Source organism: Cavia porcellus, unplaced genomic scaffold (assembly GCF_034190915.1).
Source record: "Cavia porcellus strain 051 isolate PalLab524CR breed Dunkin Hartley unplaced genomic scaffold, mCavPor4.1 scaffold_28, whole genome shotgun sequence".
NCBI lineage: Eukaryota > Metazoa > Chordata > Mammalia > Rodentia > Caviidae > Cavia > Cavia porcellus.
Genome location: NW_026947511.1, coordinates 36,499,830 through 36,522,898, shown reverse-complemented (window position 1 = coordinate 36,522,898; position 23,069 = coordinate 36,499,830). Strand labels below are relative to the sequence as shown.

Sequence of the window (23,069 nt, the reverse complement as noted above, 5' to 3'; positions counted from 1 at the left end):
GTTAGGTCCGGTTCGCTGTACGCAATAAACTTTGAGAGCTGATCCTGCTCGAGTCTGGCCTCCTGTCTCCCGCGGCTCCGGTCACCCTTCAACCTCACTTCCCCTCCTTGTTTACAAGAACCTGGTTTTCAATTTTTCCTTCTTTTCTCATCATTTTTTCTTTTCTCTTCCTTCCTTTCCCCCTCCCCCATCCCTAGTTCTCCTTTCCATTTGAACATTTTTCTTCCTATCCCACAATATCTAATATACATTTTGATCCTTATTTACACTTTTTTTCTCACATCAGAAAAACAGTACAGTATTTAAATGTGTGTCCCATTTATTTCACTTAAGAGCACGGTCTCGGGATGCATTTCTTTAGCTAGAGATATCTCAAGCTTGTCCTTCTTTGTGACAGAGTAGTGTTCCACTGCATTAAAAAAAAATCTTCTTTATCCATTCACCATTTGGTGAGCATTTGGGCTGTTTCCAAAATTTAGCTATTACAAACCACACTGCTATAAACACAGTTGTGCACATATCACTGTGGTATGATGCTTTTTATTCTTTTGGGAAGACACCAAGAAGGGGAATACCTGGGTCAAATGGAACCTCTCATTTTAGTTTTTTGAGGAATCGTCACACTGATTTCCCAGTGATTACACTAGTTCACACTTTCCCTCACTTCTAACACACTCAGCGCCCCATTCTTGTCACTTTCTGAAGCAGTTCTGGAAGTCCTGTTCCATGTATGTCTTTAATTGTGTTACTGTGGCTACCTCAGTGACCTGAATTGTAAATCTCAAAAGATTTCCTTTGACTTTGGGGACTGCTGAAAGTTTCATGGTGCTAGATTTGGTGAATATGACTGACAGAAATTGCCATAAACATTTTGTAGCAATTCACGACATCAAAGGAACAAAAAGACACTCAGAAAAGAGAAATTCAGAAAGTACTGCTTCAGAGTAGTAGGCATTGAATGCAAAGAAAGAAATAAAGAAGGAGGAACAATATGATATACATCTTTATATTTTGAGGAGGATTAATGGTACTGTCTTTTACTATAATACTTTTTCAAATTTAAGTCCAAGTACGGTGGCACATACCTGTAAATCCAAAGCACTTTGGCAGGTCCAGACAAGAGGATCCCAAATACAAACAGGTGTGGTAGGGCATGTCACCTGTAATCCTAGCACGGGAGAGGCCGAGGCAGACAGATTGTCCTGAGTTCAAAGCCAGTTTGAGCTACAGAGTGGGACTCCTGTCTCAAAAAACAAACAGAATATTCCAGTCCAGTCTGAACAATTTAGCAAGTTAGCAAGAACTTGTCTCAATTTTTTAAAAATTGTTTTTATTTTTTTTCAGTGTGTTTGTTTGTTTGTTTTGAGACAGGGTCTTGCTTTATAGCACAGGCTGGCCTCAAAATCCCAGGGATCCTACCTCAGTCTTCTGAGTGCTGGCATTACAGGAGTGCGCCACCACGCCCTGCCCTGGGTTTTTAAATGTATTTAAAAATTCACTATGTATTTTCATTGCCCTTGAAAATTCACTCACATCCTGTGCCCTGCCATGGGGATTGAAACCCGGGCCTTCTTACGGAGCTCCATCTCCAGCCCTCACCCCTTTATCTAGACAGGCTCTCACTAAATAACCAAGTTGCTCAGCCTAGAAATTTGAAATTCTCCTGCCTCAGACCCCCAGAGTACCAGGATTAGAGGCATGTCCCACCACACCTGGTTTGAGTTTTGCTCCTGAATTTCTCTTTTGACTCAGCTGTGATTTGCCTGGTTCCCTCATGGAGTCAGTGAAAATCACAAACACATTTATTCTACATCTATTTGAAAGTCATGATTTTACCTTTTTGTTTTGCTTTGTTTGGACTTGCTATGTAATTCAGAGTGCCCCTGAACTCACTATAGAGCCCAGGTTGGCCTCAGATCCACAGTGATCCTCCTGCCTCTGCCTCCCCAGTCTTGGGACTACAGTCATGTGCCACCATACTCAGCTATGATTTTACCATTTAAGAAATGTATTTTAGAGAAAGCCCAGAAGTCAGCATTGGCAGCTTGACTGCCTTTAGGTCAGATGGTTTTGGAATGGAGGAGGCTGAATTGCAGGAAGCCCCTCATCATGTCAGCAGCAGCTGTGGATGTAGCTAATGCTACACCCCTGTGTAGTGGTGGATAGATCATAGTCAGTTTGAGAAGTTCAGAAGCTTAAATAAGTCAGTTTAGCAATTCTGCACCCTAGGATGTAGAAGACCCACTTTAGGGGGGCTCATCGCCTGGGTGGTATAAAAGGGAAGGAAGAAGGACAGACAGGGCTCCATTGTTTGGGGGAGCTTCAATCTTCACCTTTAACTTGGATGTTGTCTCCCAGCTTCTGGAGCACAGGCTGGCTTCTTCCTTGGATCCTTTGTTCTCCCAGCACAGACCCATCAGCCTCCTGAAACGGACTTCACAGGACACTGCAGTGAACTACAGACCTTGCACTGAATCCTTCGGCCTCCAGCATGCAGACACCGTCTGCACACTTCCTCATCCAGCTCTGTGGCTGACCATCCTAAGCCAGTCTTGGAATTTCTTGTCCATGCCTATATTTTGTGTTACAGCTGTTTCTCTAGTAAAACCCTGACTAATACACCCTGTCAGGGTCCACAAAAGTGAGTTTGGAGGAACCAAAGAAGATGATTAGAGAGGACTGGGGAAAAAAGGAGGAGTAAAAAGAACAATGAAAATTAGGCAATGCTCCTGCAGAAGGTGATGAAGAAGGAAAAAACATCAACCCTCATATTCCTCCGTATATTTCTTCAGGGCCGTGGTATATTGGCCCTTAAAGTATCAGTGACCACAGCTAGAGAAACAAAAGCAATTCAGTTCATCTGGAGAATGGGACAAGAGGAAAAGAGAATTCCATTCCTAAGTACCTCAAAGGAGCATGGGAAAATTGTGGGACCCTGACACACAATAAGAAAGAGTGGGTGCTGCCCTGGGGGCTGATGGGATTGTGGTGGTCCTCTCACCCAGCTCAGAACTTACTACAGTCCCCCGCCCCCACTCCCAAAATGGCGACCTCTCTGGGGTCTAACACCTACAACAGGCAGGACTAGGAAGATGCAGACTTCCTGATTCTGTGCCAGACGTGTCTTGGCGAAAACCCATATAGTCAAATAAATGACCAGAGTACGGGAAAGAGCAAAATCTGTAGCGGGCCATTCACAGAGCTCGCTGGTGTCCTGGGATCTGCATGTTCTTCAACACAACCAAACTGTGCCAAACATTTCATTGAAGAATGTCTGTCAGATCTGCCTCTTAGAGTATGGTCTGCCCGTCTAGGTTTGAGATGCAGGACTGTCTGTTTAATATGACACCCCAAAATCAGATGTCAACAGAGTACAACAGACAGAATACAGAGAGAAATTTCTAACTCTGATGGAACATGAGAGTTGGTAATTGGCATGCTGGGGAAAGCCAAGTCCACCAGTGACATGCTGCTTAAACTGGCCCGGACTACACCTGCTACAAAAGGAATTGGCCCCACGTTTGCTCTTTCTGGGGAAAGGGGCATGCAAGAGAGGAGAGGAGTGTCTATACACACAGGAGAAGCCTACAGACCTAGATGACCCCCTAGCTGATCAGAATATTAAAGACCAGTATTGTGGAATCAGGGACCTGAGGCAGAGAAGCTTCTGGAGCAGGCTTCCACAGTGCCTCACCTAGACCTGCCCCAAGATAAGACCATCAGCATGCAATATTACTGAGACAGAAGTCTTTTTTACTAGTGTGGAGAGACCCAGATGATCCCACTTGTACAGAGGCAGCAGTGAGCTTCCATCCACTTTGCCACAAGGCAGACTGCCAAAGTGGCTGCTGAGAAGCCCTTTAATAAATTGATCGTCAGTGGCCCCAGACTCAACGTGACATGGGGATGATCCCAGGCAGCCAGGGGAAAAGAAAAAGACAAGGATGGAACCACAGACTCCCAGATCAAGCTAGAGTCTGTTCCAGGACTGCCAGGAGCTCTTCCTCCTCCCCCTGTAGCAGAAGAGGAAGCCTGGGCCGCTACTCCAACCTGCCCCAAGAGGTCCTCGGGCAGTGGCAAACATTGCCCTGCCCCACTCGTGTTCCATTCCGTGAGACCGCTGGGCTCCTGGACCAATTTACTGTCCTTCTCAGGATCCTCAGCTGGAAAACACAGCAGTTCCTTGCACTTTATCACCACTCTGGAGCTCTGTGGAAGAAAGAGCACTCTAAGATCCCAGGACGTGAATCCTGAGCTAAATACAATTTTCCTGCCTTTGTGGTTTCCACCGTAGCTGAATGTGTTCAGATGTGAGCAGCTGGAAAATGACAGCCAGGCTTCCTTCCACGTATTCAGAGGATCCCTGGACCTCAAATAAGCTGTCAGGAACACAGCTAGTTACTTCTACAACCTGAGAAAGCTAATGTCTGTTTCCCTTAAACCTGTACGGGGACACGCAGGTGAGTCCGTTGGCGTATCTAGCAGTTACCATCTCATGTATATGTTAATGTTGTATCTTTTTTGGTGATAGGCAAAAACAGGTCTGTGGTTAAAAACCTTTTAACCATTTTTATGACTATTGGGTATTTTCTTCTCTAAAAAATTAGTATCAATCATCTTAGTGGCGTAAGTGTGACTTAAGGATTTAACACTTTTGAAGTCACATCCTCAGAGAGATGAGCAGAAACCAACACCCAGCACAGTCCAAATATTTCCTTTCCTCTTTTTTCCTCAAGTGCTGCAGGAATCTGATAGTTTTACGTTTTTCTACTTCCAAAAAAAATCCCCAAAAGATAAAAATTACTTTTTATTCCTATCAATCAGATGGAAATACAAATTTTATGGAGCTGTGTATCATTAAAGAAACCTAGCATTTGGGATGAAATTACTTTGAAAAACTTTCCACAAAATACTTTAACAAAAGAAAAGCTTTGGAGTAAGTTTGAGTGGAAGATTTGCGACCTACAGCTGCAACTCTGGTCTGCAGAATTCACCTTTGTGTGTACGCAGAGTCTCAGTGTAATCCTCTGCATCTGGGCAGGCAACTCTTTTTTTTTTTTTTTAATTTTTTTTACATTTTATTTTATTTTTTTTTATTTTTATTTTTTTGGTACCGCAACTCATGACCTTGCACTTGCCAGGCAGGTGCTTGTGCCGCTGAGATAAACCCCCAGCTGGGCAGGGAACTCTTTGCTCTTAGAATGTTTGGATATAACTGAACTGTAGAGCTAAAGGAACTTTGATTTGTGGTATTGTTTTTAAATACTTAAAATGGGTCAGTTTTTAAAAAATAATAATATCGTGCCAGGGGTTTAGCTCAGCGGCATAAGTGCATGCCTGGCAAGCGTGAGGTTGTGAGTTCAATCCCCGGTACCACAAAAAAAAATAATAATAATAATAATATATTTTTAAAAGAAAGATATGCTGCTTTGAGAGACCTAGATGAGTTGAAGCCAAATTTACAGGTACTAATATAGCTCCAGAGGAACACGTCCAGCCTCAGCTGAAGTTTAAACATGGTGGGAAGAGAGATCAGTGGGATGGTTACTGTCCAGAAGAACACATGAAAACTGTGGGACAGCATGCCAAAGTTATCTGGCAAAACAACATTAAAAGCCTAGAAACTCCAAGAAGAATTAGCTTCAGGAAAATTAGTAGAACAAGCTCAATCTCCAAAACACCAGTGGGGAGAAGAGGAAACAAACTCTCAGATGGAAGAAGATCATCACAGCACAGATGAGGAAGAAGGTAAGTATGCAGACGATGTGGACGGGCCTGGACAGAATTTTGAGTCCACGAAATGAATCACTGTCCAGAATCTCAGGATTCGAGAAGATATTGCAAAATGTTTGAGAAATTAGAATCCAAATTCTACCCGTTATGATCCAAACAGTAGAGCAATGAGAGAGAATCCATATTCAGGGAAGATTCCAGATGAAGAGTTACGCTGGAGATAGCATTGTTAGCTACCCAGGAGACACTATTCCAATGACTCAGACACGTTGTTTGCATGGAAAGCCCATGACAGAGGGTCTGAAGAGCACAAAACCAGAGCTGCTGTGTAAGTCCTTCAAAGTCAAAAAAGAAGACCTCAAGGAACATCAGGAAGACAGCATCCTGGAAAAGTGTGGTGGCCAGCAGCCCCGGGACGCATCTGCAGCTGACTTGCTCTTAGCCCAGACTGAGGCCTACGTGGAGTACTCGGGATACGACACAGCCATCAAGGAACAGGAACGGGCTGTGCCTGCTCTGCATATGAAGAAGACATGAAAACCTGCAATCACACCCATACCTGGGGACTCTACCGGGAGGTAGAAAGACACACAAATGCTGCTGTTCATTTTTCAAGTATTGCTATTGTACAGGAGCAGCTGGGAAGGAGACTATTAATCCAGAGGAAAGTGTTACAGCTGATAGAGCTGGAGAAGAATCTACAAAAAAGCCTCACACCCTCATGGAGATGCACCAAGAAAAACTAAAAGAGAAAAAGAAGAAATGGAAAATGAAGAAACACCGAAAGAACAGTTCAGAGTGATGATGAAGAGAGGAAGCGTGAAAAGCTGAAAAAGGCCTGAGGGGCAGAGGAAGCCTGCCGCCTTCAAGTCAGAGGGATCACGTGGGTTGATGAGCAGAGGCGACCTTATAAAAGCCTGTGGGAAACTCGGGAGCCCACTGAAGCGGAAATGGAGGCCTAGCCAATGAAAGGAATGAAAGCGAGAGGCCGGAAGCCCCCACTGAAGTCACCCTGGAGAGATGCAACCAGCGTCTCTTCGCACCTCTTGATCACTGTAGGTCGGAGAATCCTTGCCTACTCTTCTCAAGGCCTAACTTTAATAAAGCTCCAGAAGTTGCAGAGTAGGGCTGGAGATTTAGCTCAGTGGCATAAGTGCCTGCCTGGCAAGTACAAGGTCATGAGTTCAGTCCCCAGTCCTGAGGTCTCAGAGTGAATTCATTTTTCTCCACCCTGACAAAACACGACAGAAGAAAACTAAAGAGGAAGGACATTAAATATGGATGAAGACTGGAAATAATCTAATTTTAAATCAGCAATAGGGAAAGGTCTCGGCTGTCTGCCTGTCAAAAATGTCTTCTACTCAACAGTTAACTCTGTTTCCTCGGGTTTTCTAATCTTTTGTCTCACAGTGTTACACGCTTTGAAAGTAGATGTGTTACTTTCTCAAAACTAGAACTTTTTAAACTGCTAGAAATCACAGTAGTAATTTAACTCTAATCATAGTTGTTTTGTAACCATTTGTTTTAAATGGTCTGAAACAAAAAATAAATTTATTCTAATTTGGTCTGTGGAAAGGCTATTTGTAGAAATATAAATCTGTGAAGTAACAAATATGTTTCATTTGATTACAAAAAACTTTAATATATTTTCTTGAACCTTAAAAAGATATATTTTAGCCAAATCAGGCATGGTGATCCATACTTACAATCCCAGCACTGGGGAAGCTGAGGCAGGAGGATTGCCATGAGTTCAAGGCCAGCCTGGGCTACATGGTGACTTCAACACTACCTTGTACTACAAAGCAAGACCTTGTCTCAAAAAAATAATAATAACTAATTATAAGCCGAGGAGGCTTTAAACTTTATAGTTTACAACTCCTCTAATCTTGACTGACAGTCTCCTGGAGACTGTAACTCAAAGACCACCACCTGGTATTTTCGTTTTGTTTTGTTTTGTTTTTGAGACAGCATTTCACTATGAAGGCCAGGCTGGCATCAAACTCTTGGCAATCTGGCCCTCTGTCTGCCTCAGCCTCCCAAGGGCTGGGATGACAAGTATGTACCACCACCTGGCACTAACCTTCCATAGCTCTGACCCAGCCCCTCTGCACCGGGAAACCTGTGTGTATCCCCAACCCCTGTGCACCCTTCAGGCTAAGTGGAGATAAAATGCTCCCTTCCAGCCTGAATAAGATCAAGGCTCCCGGACCTGGAAGACTGATTGCACACCTCCACCATCCAGTCTGCAAGGAGCAGGACACGGAGCGCTTAGAGGCTGACCATACTCTCTTGGGCTAATGAGCCTGTGGCAACAGCAGAGTTTTAATTGAAAATAACATAAGGTACAGAGCCAGGAGATGAAGGCTTTTTGAAACCTTTTATTGGAGTATTACCTACATGTACTTTAAGAACCAAACACAACCTTGTAGACAGTACCCTGACCAAAAGAACGACACCAGCATCTCAGAGGCCCCTCATTTTTCTCAAAGTCCCCACCCATTCCCAGCATACACACAAGGATTAATTTTGCCTGTGTTAGTAAAAATGGAATCATAGCACATTTTGGGGGGAAGCTCTTCTCATCAACTGTGTCTTCTTTCTTTCTTCCTTTATTATTATTTTTAAGCAGGGTCTCTTTATGTAATTCAGGCCAACCCTGAACTCACTATGTAGCTCAGGCTGGCCTCAAACTCAAAGCAATCCTCCTGCCTCAGCCTCCCAAATGCTGGGATTATAGGTGTGTGCCGCTACACCCAGCATTAATTGTTTTTCATCCATAGTGTCACATGTAGTGACAGATCATTCATTATTTTGTCCAGTGTCACTGGCAGTTGGTGTGGTTCCTAGCTTAGCACTGCTGTGATTGTGCAGGTATGAACATCTCCATCCCCATCTTTTCATGACTCTGCACCTCTGTTCGGTACACAGCTGGAAGTGGAATTTCTAGGTCCTGTTTATTTCTGCATGCATCCGTGTTGATGCCTCTGGTCTGATCTAACATATGGTTTGCTTTTATCTTTCCCCTCTTTCTGCAACACGCCCCCATACACACACACACACACACACACACACACACGTTTTTTCTTTTTCTTTTTGTGGTACTGGGGAATTGAACCCAGGGCTTTGTACATGGGAGGTGTTTATTCTGTCACTGAGCACACCCCTAGCGTGTTTTTTTTTTTTTTTCAGTATTTTGAAAGAGAGAGAGACAGAGAGTCTCCCTAAGTGGCCCAGACTGGCCTTGAACTTGCAACCCTCTTGCCTCAGGCCCCTGAGCAGCTGAGATTACAGGGATCCATCTATGCTCCAGGCTTGTGGTTCCTTTGTTTGACAGTGAAAAGCCCAGATCCCATTGGGTACAGTAAATTTACTTATCTGCTCAGTCCTACAATGCTCATAAAATAGTTGCAGGACATCTAACCCACATTCCCCAGCTCTGTCTGCTAAGGGGGCCCAGGAGCAATGGCACCTGCCCCCAAAGAGTACACACAGCACCGAGATCGCAGCCTCTGAACACCATTCCCTGAGAAGAGGAAGAAGGGTCCCTTGGAGAAACGACTGAGCCCAGAGTGGGGACAGTGACATTGGAAGGCAGGCTTGGAACAAACTGTGGTGTCAGACACAAAGGATCAAAACCCAGATGGGAGTATCGCAAATGAGTTACAAGCAGTGGGATAAACTAAATACCCACGAGTCCATACAGGAAGAAACAATAGAATAAATTAAAAAATACCTGAGGGAAAGGGACAGCTCTGCCTTATGAGCCATTTGGGGGCTAAAACGGTGGCACAGAGGGCTGAATGAGGACATAAATTCACAGGCGCATGGACCTTTGCCCTCGGCAGCCTGGCGTGTTTTAACAGCCCTGCTCTACTGCACCCCTGTCCGCATGAGATGAGAAATCGGTACAAAGAAAATGCTAAGTGGGTGCCGTAGCCCGCTCTCACCGGTCTATTGAAAGGATCCCTCATCGTGGAGGTCACGGGCCGGCCAGTACTTAATCAGTTTCTCACCAGCTTGGCTGCTGCTGTCCCCCTGCCCTGTGGCTTATGGTAACTGTGGCACAAAGCTGTTTCTGCTAAGACACTGGCCCTCCTCATGAGTCTACAGAAAGCCAGGGGGAGACTAATTAGATAAGAGGGACGTGGCATCTCTATCTCTATCTTATTTTGCACAAGATGATGGCATCAGATACACAAAATTTCGACATTCTGTGATCAGTAGCTCGGTCATTCTCTCCCAGTTTCAAAGCCCTTCCTTCCCCAGCATAGGGCTTTGCCGTGTAGGAGTGTGTGTGCTCACAATATTTGTGTCAGACACTGCGTCAGACACTGCTGTTGTCTGGTATCACTGCCGGCTAAACTCCAGCTCGAGAGTGGAGAGGGAATTATGGGAACGGAAGACCGTCCTTTGGAAAACACAATGGCAATGAATTACAGCAGCCAAGAACCGGGAATGGATGCTGAAATTAGTGAGAGTTAACAAGATATTTCCACAGGCTCCACTCTCTCCCTATAGGGTCCTTATTAATTTCAAAGGGGAAAAATAATCATGTTAGAGCGGAGGAATCAGTCAGGCATCACCTTTACAATACCATCTTTCCATGCAAACTTCTCTAGTAGTGAGCGACAACAGCTTTGCCCGTGACTCCAGGTGGGATGCTGGGTAGGTACCACCTCCTCAGTGTGCTCTCTAAAACGGCATAACCCAGGCTCGGGAGAAGGCACCACGCTCGAGCCAAAGTACGCTCCATGAAAGAAATGGCCAGTGCTCTTCCAGAGCGTCAGGGTTGGGAAAGATAAAAATACCCAACTAGGACACTTAAAAACTATCAAAATTATGAGACAAAGGGGAAAAAAGTCAGAAAGCTGTTAGAGCTGTTAGAGACATGGCCACCAGCTGATGGTGATGGAGCATACATCATGTAATCCCTGAACTCGGAGGCTGAGGCAGGAGGATCTCAAGTGAAGCACACCCTGGCCAATGTAGCCATTTAGTGAGACTCTACCACTGAGCTCCAACCTCCGCCTTTGCAAGATGTTACTACTGGGGGAAAGTGGCGAGGAACATACAGGAACTCAGTGTACTATTTCTGTAAGTCTAAAAAAAAAAACCTATATTCTAGAAGAAAGGATATTGAATGTTCTAAATGGAAGGAAATGACAAACGAGACAGATACGCACCCTCTGATTTGAATTATACAATGTACACAGGTATTAAGACATCACATGATCCCCCCAAATATGGAGAACAATGTGTTGATTAAACAAACATACTGTATATGGTAAATGTGTGTAAAACTACCCCTGCTGTGAACCCCATCTACCCTCCTGAGAGCGGCATTCAAGGCCCTCAGGAACCTGACCAAACCTTCCCCTGGATTTTCCTGCCTTTCCCACCGCTGCCTGGGCCCTACTCCTGGTCATAGCTCTTGGGAGTCTTCCCTTTGCCCCGATGCAGGAATCAGGTGGCCCCTCGCTGGCTGTGGTTAGCAGCTGAGCCCCTGGTGACCTTGAACTCCCTCAAGGGCGTCTGCGCACCTGTCTGGCCCTGCTCACACACTCCCCGCCCCACAGCCTACAGAGGAACAGCAGAGCCTTAGGAAGGCAGCTCAAAGGCAGGACGCCCAAGGAGGGGACCTGCCTCAAGCAAGGACAGTCAGGCCTGAGCCCCAGCCCTCTGCCCTTCTTCCCAGGGGACCCAACTCTGAGATGCTTTAAGAGTCCACCAGGCAGCTCATGTGTTCCCTAGATTCCTCCAGGAGTCAAAATCAGGGCTGGCAGGAAAGGCCAGCTGGCTCACAGCCCGCACGCACTGGGAATCCCAGGGTCAGGGCTTAACACTTTTGAGGAAACTCCTCAGAGGTCACATGAGCTGCAGCAGGTACCGACCAGGGCTGAGGTCAGCTGGGCCTGGCTCCTTGCCGAGACCGCTTCCCATGTGGGTTTGTCCCTCTTCAGAGTGCACTGGCTGGGAGCCTGCCATGCTCTGGGATGTCACACAGCCCACCGTCCACAGCAGCCACTGAGAGGCACAGAAACAGAGTGGGCACTGACGTGAGCTGTGTTGGACCCCATGACAGGACGCCTGTGGGCGCCTCGGGCTGCCAGGGTGAGGTCAGCCTGTCTTGTGTAACCCCTCCCCTCCCTGCAGCTCCTTCTTCCTGTGCCAAGCTGACCCGCCGTCTTCCACCTGGAGAATTGGCAGCTGCATAGTAGAAATAGGGTAGACTTTTTAAAAACTCCTTAAATCCCAGTGTTTTGAGATGTAAGTGTTGTCCTATCCTCACCAGAGCCCCCACACTGTCACTTTCTCTGGCTCTTGCTTGCCGTGTGCCTCTGGTCAGCCACCTGCCTATCCCCATCCTCTGTGCCGAGAAGGGCTGGCCTTGCCGCCACCACGGGGCTCCCTGGCCCCCACTCTTCCTGGTGGCCCTGGAAACGCTCGCTTGTGCCAAAAGCCGAAGACAAGAAAGCTTTATGCAGCTCCGGCCTCCCAGCCCCTCTGGCTCCCCACTTGGCTGCCCCGCTGCCACACCTCTGCGCAGAGACAGAGGCCACCCCAGGTGTCCTGCTCCCTTTGGCCTCTTGCCCTTGGGCGTTGGTGAGGAGAGCAGGTCCTGTGCCTGGCTGCTCTGTGTCCCCTCAGCAAAATGGCCTCCGTGGCCCATGTGTGTGCCACAGTGTCGCAGAGCGGGTGGCCGCACCCCGTGACACAATGGGGCTGCGGAACATGGATTTTTTGTCACCTGGTTTCCAACTCAGCTTCTGACCTGGCTTCCAACCTGGGATCTGTGACTCACTGATGTTGGAGCAAATATACTTTATTTGAAAAACTGAATGATGATCTGATAGGCGTACTCACAAGGATTGAGACAAGGCACAGGACAGCCTTCCCCAGTTTGGGGAAGATGGTTAGCAATGGCTGAATGCTAAGCGGGAGGTCAGGTACAGAGGCCCAACACTGCCGCTCAGGAGGCTGAGGCAGGAGGATCACCGGAGCTCAAGAGTTCAGCAGCCTGAGCCACACAGGGAGGACCCACTTCCAAAAAGCACAAAAGACGATACCGACCGTCACTAGGCCCAGCTGGCCCCAGTGGCCCCTGCGGCCTGGCATATGGGGTTGGTTGTTTTACTGCCTCCCTCCGTAGGTGCCAGCCTCCCCTATATCTGACGTCATTGCTCATTTCTAGAGAATGTTAGACAGGACACCAGTAACTGGATCCTTAATATCTTTGTGCCCAGAACAAAAGATTTCCCTTACATGTTTGGACTGATTTCTTTCTTTTTTCTTTTTTGTTTGTTTGTTTTTGTTTTGTCTCTTTGAGACAAGATCTTTCTGTGCGGTTCAGGCTGATTTTGAGTTCACTTGGTAGCCCAGGCTGGTTCTGATCTCACAACAATCCTCCTGCCTCAGCCTCCCGAGTGTGGGATTACAGGCATGCGCCACCACTCCCAGCTAGGAGCTGATTTCTGTTGGTGTGAGGAAATAAATTGACTTCTAAACACTTAAGTCCACCCACTTTGTGAAGTGCAGTAATTCACGTAGTTCTAGTTCACCTGGATTTTCCAAGAAACCAGTAGAATCTCCTGTTAATCACAATATTTTGTCTCCTTCCCAATACCTCTTCTGTTGATGTGTGTTTCATTACCTTGACCTGACTATGGATAATTAACTAGTATTGAAGGTGGCGCCTCTACCTCACCCCTGGTTTAATAAAGAATGTGATGCCAGGCATGTGGCTCACACCTATAATCCCTGTGCTCAGAAGGCTGAGGCAGGACGATCACAAATTCAAGGCCAGTTTAGGCACTTCAGGGCAGCTTTGTCTTTGGCACGTCCATAAAACATAACACGTGGAGGCTGGAGATTTAGCTCAGCGGCATAAGCACCTGCCTTGCAAGCAGGCGGTAGTGAGTTCAATCCCCGATAAAAATGAAAAAGACCAAAAAAAAAAACCCATAACACGCCCTCTGACTCCGCGACTGCCCGTCAAGACTCTGGCCTTTCAGAAATACGTGAATGTGCCTGTATAATGAAGCACTGGCAGTCGTCCTGGGTAACACCAGCTGGTGTCGAGCTCCCCTGCGGCTAGGGAGGAGCAGGCGAGGTGAGCAAGGAGGTCTTCTGGCACAGCAGACCCCCAGCCCACCCGCGCAGGAAGCTACTGGTTACAGGTACCTCTGGCAATCGTGCGCCCCCTGCTGGAGGTGTGGAGAAACCACAGCTAGGAAATTAGATCTTTTTTAAAATCTATTTTTTTCAAACATAAATAGAAAGAAAAAAGAAAACTTAAATAAGAACTGAAAGCACATAAATCAAGGGATAACAATGGTACATACATTGCACATTGTCATCCCCAAATCATTCTCCCAGAGCACAAGATATCTGCCTTCAATTGTCTGAACAATACCAGCACAAATCTTTCTCTTTAGTGAACTCAGAGAAATCAGTAGTATAACTATCTTAACTATTTTATATACACATATATACATATGTTTTTCTTTCAGCTTGTCACACTAATGACGATGTTTACACACGTGTCTTATTTCTTTCACTAACGTATATGTTCTCAAGGTGCATCCATTTACCTATAAAAGTGTGCAGTTTATCATTCTTTATGGCTCAGTAGTACTCCACTGTATAAAAGTATCACATCTTTTTTATGCACCTCTCAGTCGCTGGGCATTTAGATTGTTTCCAAGATCTGGCTATTATAAACTGAGCTGCTATAAACATGAGGGCACATGCATCACTGTGCTATGATGTTTTAAATTCTTTTGGGAAGATACCCAGAAGGGGAATAGCTGGGTCAAATGGGACATCCAACCCTACTTTTTTGAGGAACCACTGATTTCCACAGAGGTTGCACCTGACTACACTCCCACCAACAGTGGAGAAGGGTTCCTTTTTCCCCACAGCCCCTCCAGCATTTGTTATTGCTTGATTTCTTGATAGCCCATTCCTTCTGGGGTGAGGTGAAATCTCAGGGTTGTTTTAATTTGCATCTCTTGGATGGCCAGTGATATTGAACATTTTTTCCACGTGTTTATTTGCTATTTGTATTTCTTCATCTGAGAAGTGTGTGTTCATCTCAGATGCCCGGATTGGGACTTTAAATCTGGGGAGACTGATTTTTTTTTTTTTTTTTTTTAGTTCTTTATGTGTTCTCGATAGTAATCCTTGGTCTGAGGAACAGCTGGAAAACATTTTCTCCCACAGTATGGGTTGTCTCATCACTCTGTTGGTAGTTTCTCTTGCTGTGCAAAAGCTTTTCAGAAGAAAAAGATCCCATTTGTTCTTCCTAATAGTTACTGTGCAAGACTTTTGTTCATAAAGTTTTTGTTTACATCAAAGTCTTCAAGAGTTTTACCTATTCTATCTTCCAGCAGATTTAATGTTTCTGTCTTAGTGTTAAGATCTTTGACCCATTATGATTTTAGCTTAGTACATGGTGAAAAATATGGGTCCAGTTTTAATCTTGGCATGTGTAGAATCAGTTCTTCCAGCACCACTTATTTAAAAGGCTGTCTTTCTTCCAGTGAATGTGTTTGGCACTTTGTCAAAGATAAGGTGGCTTACTGTGTCTGAAGTTGTTTCTGCATCTTCTAATCTATTCCATTGATCTTCAGGTCTGCTTTTTTTTCCCAGTACCACACTGTTTTTATCACAATAGCTTTATAGTATAATTTCAAGTCAGGGATTGTGATGCCCCCTGTCATCTTTGTTGCCCAGGATTGTCTTTGCTATTCTAGGTCTCTTCTGGTTCCAGATGAATTCAGGATTGTTTTCTCTAATTCTGTGAGATATGCTATTGGGATGTTGATTGGAATGTCACTGAATCCATATAAGGGTGTTGGAAGTGTGGTGGTCCCCCGCTTCCTGAGGTATGAAGGAGCCAGAGAAAATAATTTGGAATAGGAAAAAAGTATTTATTAAAGCGCAGGCCTGGCGACGCAGCCTCCAGTAGCCAATATGGAAGACTGCGCGCCTAACAACTAAAGGGCAGAGTTTTTATCCTGTAAAACCGCAAACAGCTGCTGGTCTTCACAATGCAGGAGGTGGAGTTTGCAGCGCACTACAGAACAGGAACGCGGCGGGTACATTTCTTGGGAAGAATAAGGTCCAGATGGGCTAACAAGCAAGTTTAGATTAGGCAAACATGTGCTCTTAGAGGTACCTTTGATAGGTTACAACAGGAAGGATGGCCATTTGGGGAATTAGCTCTTACCTGAAGGCCACTGAACTTTGAGTTTGCAAATGTGCATTCCAGAACTTGGTGTGAGAGATTGTTCGGACCTCAAAACACATAGGTTGGAGCGGGGAGGAACTATATTGGTGTTCTCAGAGTGTTATTTGTACTTTCCAGGAAACAAGCAAGGCCCATGTGGTTGGCCTTTTTGACTGCAGCAAGCCAAACGCGTAGCAATCACGCCACCGCTGGAAGACACCGGCATACACTGCGCCATGTAGAAAGGGCACTTGAGGGCCCGCCGTGGGGCTGCGGGGAGGACAGAGCTCAGGATTAGCGCCTCGCCAGGCAGCGTGCACCCGGCCCTGGCTCCCACCCACAGCGCCAGCGCCAGCACAAAACAAAACGCGAAGTTTCCCTTTCTCTGTTCTCAGTGGTCCTGGGGGTCAGAGGTGCCTAAATGCATGGTTGTAAGGAGAACAGTAGGGCAAATAAACCAGCAGCTTTTTCATTCTCACTTAGGTGTGAATTATTATTCGTTTCATTAATATAGATGTAGTGGTGTGACGCATTAACGTAACTCAAAAGCTTTCAAGGAACAGGCTTCAGTAATTTAACTTTACAATAACTATAAGTCTCTTAAATATTTCTGGGGTTTTTAATTTGGGTTTTTTTCGTTGTTGTTTTGTGCTGGAGATACAATTCAGGGTTTCATACAAGGGCTACCTCCCCAACACTTTTTATTTTGAAAGAGGTGCCCATGCCTCTAATCCTAGCCCTGGGGAGGCTGAAGCAGGAGGACTGCTGTGACTTCATGGCCAGCCTGGGCTACCTAGTATGTTCAAGGGGACTCTGGGCTAATAGCAAGACCCTGTCTCAAAAATAAACAAATAAGCTGCCCAAGATGGATGTGAACTTGGAATCCTCCTGCCTCACCCTAACTGAGTAGAGGGAGGACACGTGTGCACTCCCACGCCTGGCTGGATGTTTTTCTCCTAACAAGTAACTGTCTTGCTGACAGCAGCTGGCAGTGGGGACCTTTTTTACGCAATAGGTTCCACTCAGTGTGCTTTTCTCTGTTGTGCTCCAGGTAAGAACTGGCCAATAACATTGCACTTTGCCTGCCATTTGCTATTAACATGCATGATACTTAAAGAGATGCATGGGAGATGTTCCTTAAGGCAGGTTTCACACTGCAGGAAACAACAAAACAATCTGTGAGTATCTCTTTACCTATGCAGCCATCAGAAGGACAGTGTCTGGATAAGTGGGTGCACCCATTGTGGGATTTTTTGCAGCTCTTAAAAGGAATGAAGTGGGTTTATGTTTATTTATTTCTTTACTTATTTGGATTTTTTTCAAAGTGTTAATGATCTTTCTGAGAGCTGATGTTATAACTGAGATAAACATGGACCTGGTAGCAAAATATCTGTCCTTTTGTAAAAGAGACAGGGCCTGAGACAGAGTCTGCTAGATCATAAGAAAATAATGTACACTGAGTTGAGAGCTAACTGAAGCCATGCAGTTAGTTAAATTTTTTTTAAAGTGTAAAAGCAGGCTTGAGGGTATACATCTGTAATCCCAGTGGTCAGGAGGCTGAGGCAGGAGAATTACTGCATTTGAGGCCAGCTTGGGCTACGTAGTGAGACCTGGTCTCAAAACAAAAAAGAATGAGCAGATAAGGACCCTTCCTCCTGGCGAAGACAGTTCATAGGCTGAGTATGATGTTAGCTGACAGCGCCTACTACCTCTGGGCTGGACTTAGAAATGCAGAGCAGCCGGCGTCCTTCAAACTAAGTAACTGGTTTTCCTTAGACTACAGTACAGAGCCTAAACCTCAACTGCTTATTCTGAATGTAAAGAGCTACCTGTTTAAAATAAGTCCTCATGATCCAGTTTTATTATAAGATCCAAGCAAAGAAAGCACCCTGGAATTCTACTTGGGGAGCCCCCCTCTAGAAACCAGGAGGTATTTTTCTCTTTATTTCCAGTAAGTATTCTCCTAATACCCACCTTTTGCTCACGATTTCATTCTTTTACTTTGTGAGACAATGAGCCCCGGTTTATACCATTCGTGTGGGGTTAACCTTTCATTGTGACCCCATGTCTAAATGTAAATGTCCGATTATGCGCTAAGTGGATGGGGAATTCACAGACCAGGGACAGGGACAGTCCTCCACACAGAGGGGCCTGGGCTGGAGTCCTGGGGCAGGGAAATTAGACACAGGGTCGAGGAGTTTCCTTACATTACATATGTCATTTTGTTGTGATTATCAAAGCAATGAAGTTGCTTTTATTTTATTTTATTGTATTGTATTATATTTCATCTTATTGATAATAGAAATTAGATCCAAGTATTCCTGAACTGCATCCTCAGTCCTTGTTAGGTTTTTGTTGTTTGTTTATTTTGTTTTGTTTTGAGATAAGATCTTGCTAAATAGCCCAGACTGGCCGCAATCTGCCCCAGTTTTAAGAGTAACTGATATTGTTACAGGTCACTGGGTTAGACAGAAATATTATAGGCAGTCAGACAAGGTAGGTCCTCGAAGGAGCCAGTGCAGAAGATGAGATACCTTGTAACTGTGAGACAGACAGACACCTCCTGCTGTGGGCCAGGCCTCAAGACAAAATATCAAGCAAATGCACCCATATCTTAAGGACTGATGTTCTAAGTAGGTCTCTAACCCCTTGAGGAAGCCAGAGTCACCACTCCAACTGCCTACAGGAAGCGTCACTGCTCTTTAAGCATGCCCGCTTGTTATGTGACTCACTTCCCCATTTGTCCCTGATTTAATCAATTTCACATGAGCAATTAATCTTATTGGTTGGGGGGGGGCAGGGGGAAAAAATCTTATTGGTTGGTCATAGTTCCGTCCCACCTTGGACCCATCTCGAGAGTTCCCATGTTTTTCCCACCTTAGACCTGCCTCACTTTGTGATTTTACTCCATAAAAGTCCCTAGAAAAGACAGAGTCTTTGACAACCCACTAGGGACCCCTCTGTCTCTCTCAGACAGAAGTTTTCTTTCTTTCAATAAATATATTCTGCTCTTAACCTCCATTGTTCCTAAAATTCATTCTTCGGTTTTAGAGAACATGAACTCATATTGGACTTCTAGCAGGTTAGTAATTTCATTCCCATGTAGCAGTACCATAAGCATATGTCACCACACCCAGGTCTTTTTAAACCTTAAATTCAAACTATTAGGTAGCCCACTGGCTCCAAACTGAAAGATCTTAGGTACTATTTGATAGTTTCCCATCTGACCAAGCATCCAAGGAGTGTCCTACCACATGGGAGAAATTCTTGGGATTCCTGAAATCCTCACTTCTAAACCAGCTCTTCTGGGCATCTTGATCCCTATGAGTGCTTTTTATAAATCAAATGCACCTATGGAACCTATGTTCCATCATTTGGAGAGACTCTGTCCCAAAATTAAAAAAATAAATGCAAAAGGCTGGAGACACAGCTCAGCCCTGAAGACCCAGTACAGAGGTGGGTGGGAGGAATTGGGTCCCCATCTCCCTGGCCAATCTGTTCCCCCAGAATCCAGCTTTCCATGCCTAAGAGCATCATCTTGCTGCTGCAGAGGAGGAACTGAGCTGTGGGATTCCTGGGCAATGTGGAGATGAAATTATGGACAATTGCATAGCCACAGCCAGGACCAGAGAAGGTTAGAGGGACGGCCTGCCCTGCAGAGATGCCCATGGACTGTGAGCAGGAGACCCCACAGATGAAAATACTCTCTCAGGCTCAGCAGTGGACAATACCCCCAATCAGGCAAAGTGCTTGGGGTGCTGCACAGTCTCATTTGTTTTGTGTTTTCACTAAAACTCTGTTCTTTCTGCATTTGTAGGATGAGTATCCCGGGAGATAGAGTTTCAGCCGTTTTCTAATCTGAAGGAGATGGGGTTGACCTGAAGCTCACTGAAAACCTCACCCAGCTGTCAGAATAAAGAAGCCCACCCAGCATGCTCACCAAAAATGTAATCAGATAGAGTGTACGTTACTGTCAAGAACTGGGCTGCATGGGCAGCAGAACCAAATTCACCTTTTTTTTAGGCTGGCCTTGAGCTCACTATGTAGCCCAGACTGACCTCAAACTCATAGGGCTCCTCCTGCCTCGGCCTCCTGGAATGCTAGGATTACAGCCGTGCACCACCACACCCAGTCTGAGTGTGTACATCTGACTTGAACAATTATTTTTAAGATGGCAATATGTAATCCATTAACTAGTGATTTCCTACTGTTCATTTTTTTCTTCTGTAAATCTGTATAACTTGTACCCTTTCACTTTTTTTTCTTTTCTCCTTAAATAAAAAAAAGAAAGAAATATTTCATAATTAAAGTTCTTTTTTTAAAGAAAAAAAAATTGTTGCTACACAGTAAATCCCATCCTGAAAATCGTTTTCCAAATCAGTACTCAGCAAAACTGCAATTTAATTCTATACAGAGGGTAGATTTAGGTTCCTCCCACCGCCTTGAGAACCTTGTAGGTGTGTGGCCATTAGCAAGGTTCTTAACCTTTCCGAGCAGGTTTTGCTCTGCAGAATGGATATGTAGTGTGTCCTTTACACGCCCACAGTGCAGATGAGAGATGGTGTAGGCTGCAAATGACCCACCCCGAGGCTTAGCTGCCGTTTAAGAAAGTTATTAGACAGTGAACTCCTTATAGGGCAGACAGTGATACAGGGGAATGAAACTCCCAACCTACTAGAGTTTATGTTCTCTAAAATCCAAGAAAGAATTTTAAGAACAACGGATGTTAAAAGCAGAATATGTTTATTGAGAGGAAGAAAGCTTCTGTCCAAAACAGACAGAAGAGGTCTCAAAGGGGTTGCCAAAGACCTTTTATGGAGTAAAATCACAAAGTGAGGCAGGTCTAAGGTGGGGAAAACTTAGGAACTCCCAAGGTGGGCATGAGGTGGGACAGAACTGTGGTCAACCCATAAGATTAATTGCTCAGGGATGGGGATTTAGCTCAGCCGCACAAGTGCCTGCCTGTCAAGCTTGAGGTCATGAGTTCAATCCCCGGTTCAAAAAACAAAAGATTAATGGCTTGGGTAAAATTGATTAAATCAGAGGAAAAATCAGGAGAAGTGAGTCACATAAGTGGACATAAACACTTATAGACACATATAGTGGACATAAACACATAAGAACAGTGATTCTTCCTGTAGGGCGTTGGGATGGAGACCCCCTGCTTCCTCAAGGTGATAGAAAACTATTTAGAATATCAACCCTTAGGATGTAGGTGTACTGGCTTGATTTTTAGTCTGCAGGTCTGGCCTACAGCTGGAGCTTTCTGTTTCCTCCAAGCTTGCAAGGTGTCTTGCCTTCTGCACTGGTTCCTTCGAGGACCCAGCACTGTCTGACTGCCTATAATATTTCTTTTCTAACTCCTGTAACAACACGATTACGTGTGACTGTGGGAATTATTTCCATTTCCTCCAGACTCTACCTGACACTATCAGGCACCAGGTTTAACCCTTTGCTGAACACTGCAGTTGTGATTCCATTAGTAATGGCTCAGTGCCATCTCTTACTTACGAGCTATTTTGGAAGTTTGTAAATCATGTAACTGAGAACAATGCAGAATAACCTCATCAGCAGATAGGCAAATTCTGCCTGCCACAGGTTCTCTTGGTTCCTATTCCTCCCTCCCCAGAAATCTCCTTTTGAGAATATTTGTCTGCATTACGGATCTAAGTCTATTCTTCGGACTGACCAAGCATCTTACACAATCTCTGATCAGTCATGATTCAAATGAAATTGTTAGCAATGCTCATTTTATTTTTTAAAATTTCATTGTGCACTTAATTATTTATTGTAATAGTGGGATTTGAACCTGTCACCTGGAAGCTGGGTACCCTTGGTGTTTGGTTCTTTGTTGTTATGGATTAAGAACTTAATGCTCGATTATATCAGCATGGTGCTGAGTGTAGATGTCGCACCTGAGGAAAGTTGCCAGCATAAATAGAGACTTGGAGAAGGAGAAGCTATTGTGTTGAGGCATTGAGGCATTGTGGGTTCTTCTACGAGTTGCTGTTTGAGGTGTTGGTTCTCCTGGAGAAGCTCTGGTCCTCACATCGAGCACTGCTTCCTGGCTCCGGAGGGGAAGATGTGTGCCACTTGGTCTCCAGGATGAACTCATCACATGGCTTCCTGGTATGTGCCCAACCGTGCTTGTCATCAGAGGACCTCAGGGCCTCCATGTAGCTGAGGATTGGCTGTGGTGCTTTTCAGGACAACCTTGGTCTTTGTTGTGAGTGTGACTTCTCAGCTCCAGCATAGACCCCTCAATCCACCAACACAGCTCCTTCACCCTGCTGGCATAAACTTTCTAGCTTCCACCGCTGACCTTTGAACCTTCCCAGCACAGATCCGTAAAAGAGACTGTGTGAGTCCTTCTTGTGGGCTCTGGACCTCCAGTTGGACTCATAGGAGGCACTGTCATGAGCTCTATGTCTTCATCTGGACTTATGCGGGACATTGCTGTGGGATTCGGGTTCTTGGCTAAACATTCTATATCTTTGGTGTTGTGGACAGATTTCCTGCACTTTCTTGTGTTAACTCCTGATGACCATCATAAAAATAATATTATAAACTCTATGTCCTGATTCTAGTTGTTCTCTGCACAACCCCTAACTACAACATTTGTGACCTTGATGAAAGAACTCAGTGGAGACACATGGGCTCTGCAGAAGCCTAGGCAGAATTCACTGTAAGGTGGATGCAGACAGTTGCACATTCAAACTCGAAAGCAGGTAGTACCTTGAAGGCCTCTTCACAGAGTGTGAGTGTAATACTTTTTTTTGTTTTTTGGGACAGAGTCTCATTATGTTCTGCAGGCTGGCCTTGAACTCACCATGTAGCCCAGGCTGGCTTCACACTCGCAGTGATCTTTCTGTCTCAGCCTCCCATGTGCTAGGATTATAGGCCTGCTGGGCAAGTTTGGATACATTTTTATCCAAAACCAAGAGTTATTCTTGGGGTCCAGAGAACTGGAGTGATTATGATGCTTGTCACCATTTTACTTAGAAGTTACTTAGGGATTACAAACTATGTTTCTGTCCTTCTTAGATGGTCTGTGTTTCCTTGGGGGCTTTAATCACGTAAAAAAAAAAAAAATCACAAAAGATAA

At 45.1% G+C, this 23,069-nt stretch overlaps 2 pseudogenes; both read left to right on the top strand.

Moving 5' to 3' along the window:
- Positions 1-2,109: 2,109 nt before the first annotated feature.
- Positions 2,110-6,695, top strand: LOC106028505 (pre-mRNA-splicing factor SLU7-like; annotated as a pseudogene).
- LOC100729736 (pre-mRNA-splicing factor RBM22-like) lies at positions 3,044-4,294 on the top strand (annotated as a pseudogene).
- Positions 6,696-23,069: the final 16,374 nt, after the last annotated feature.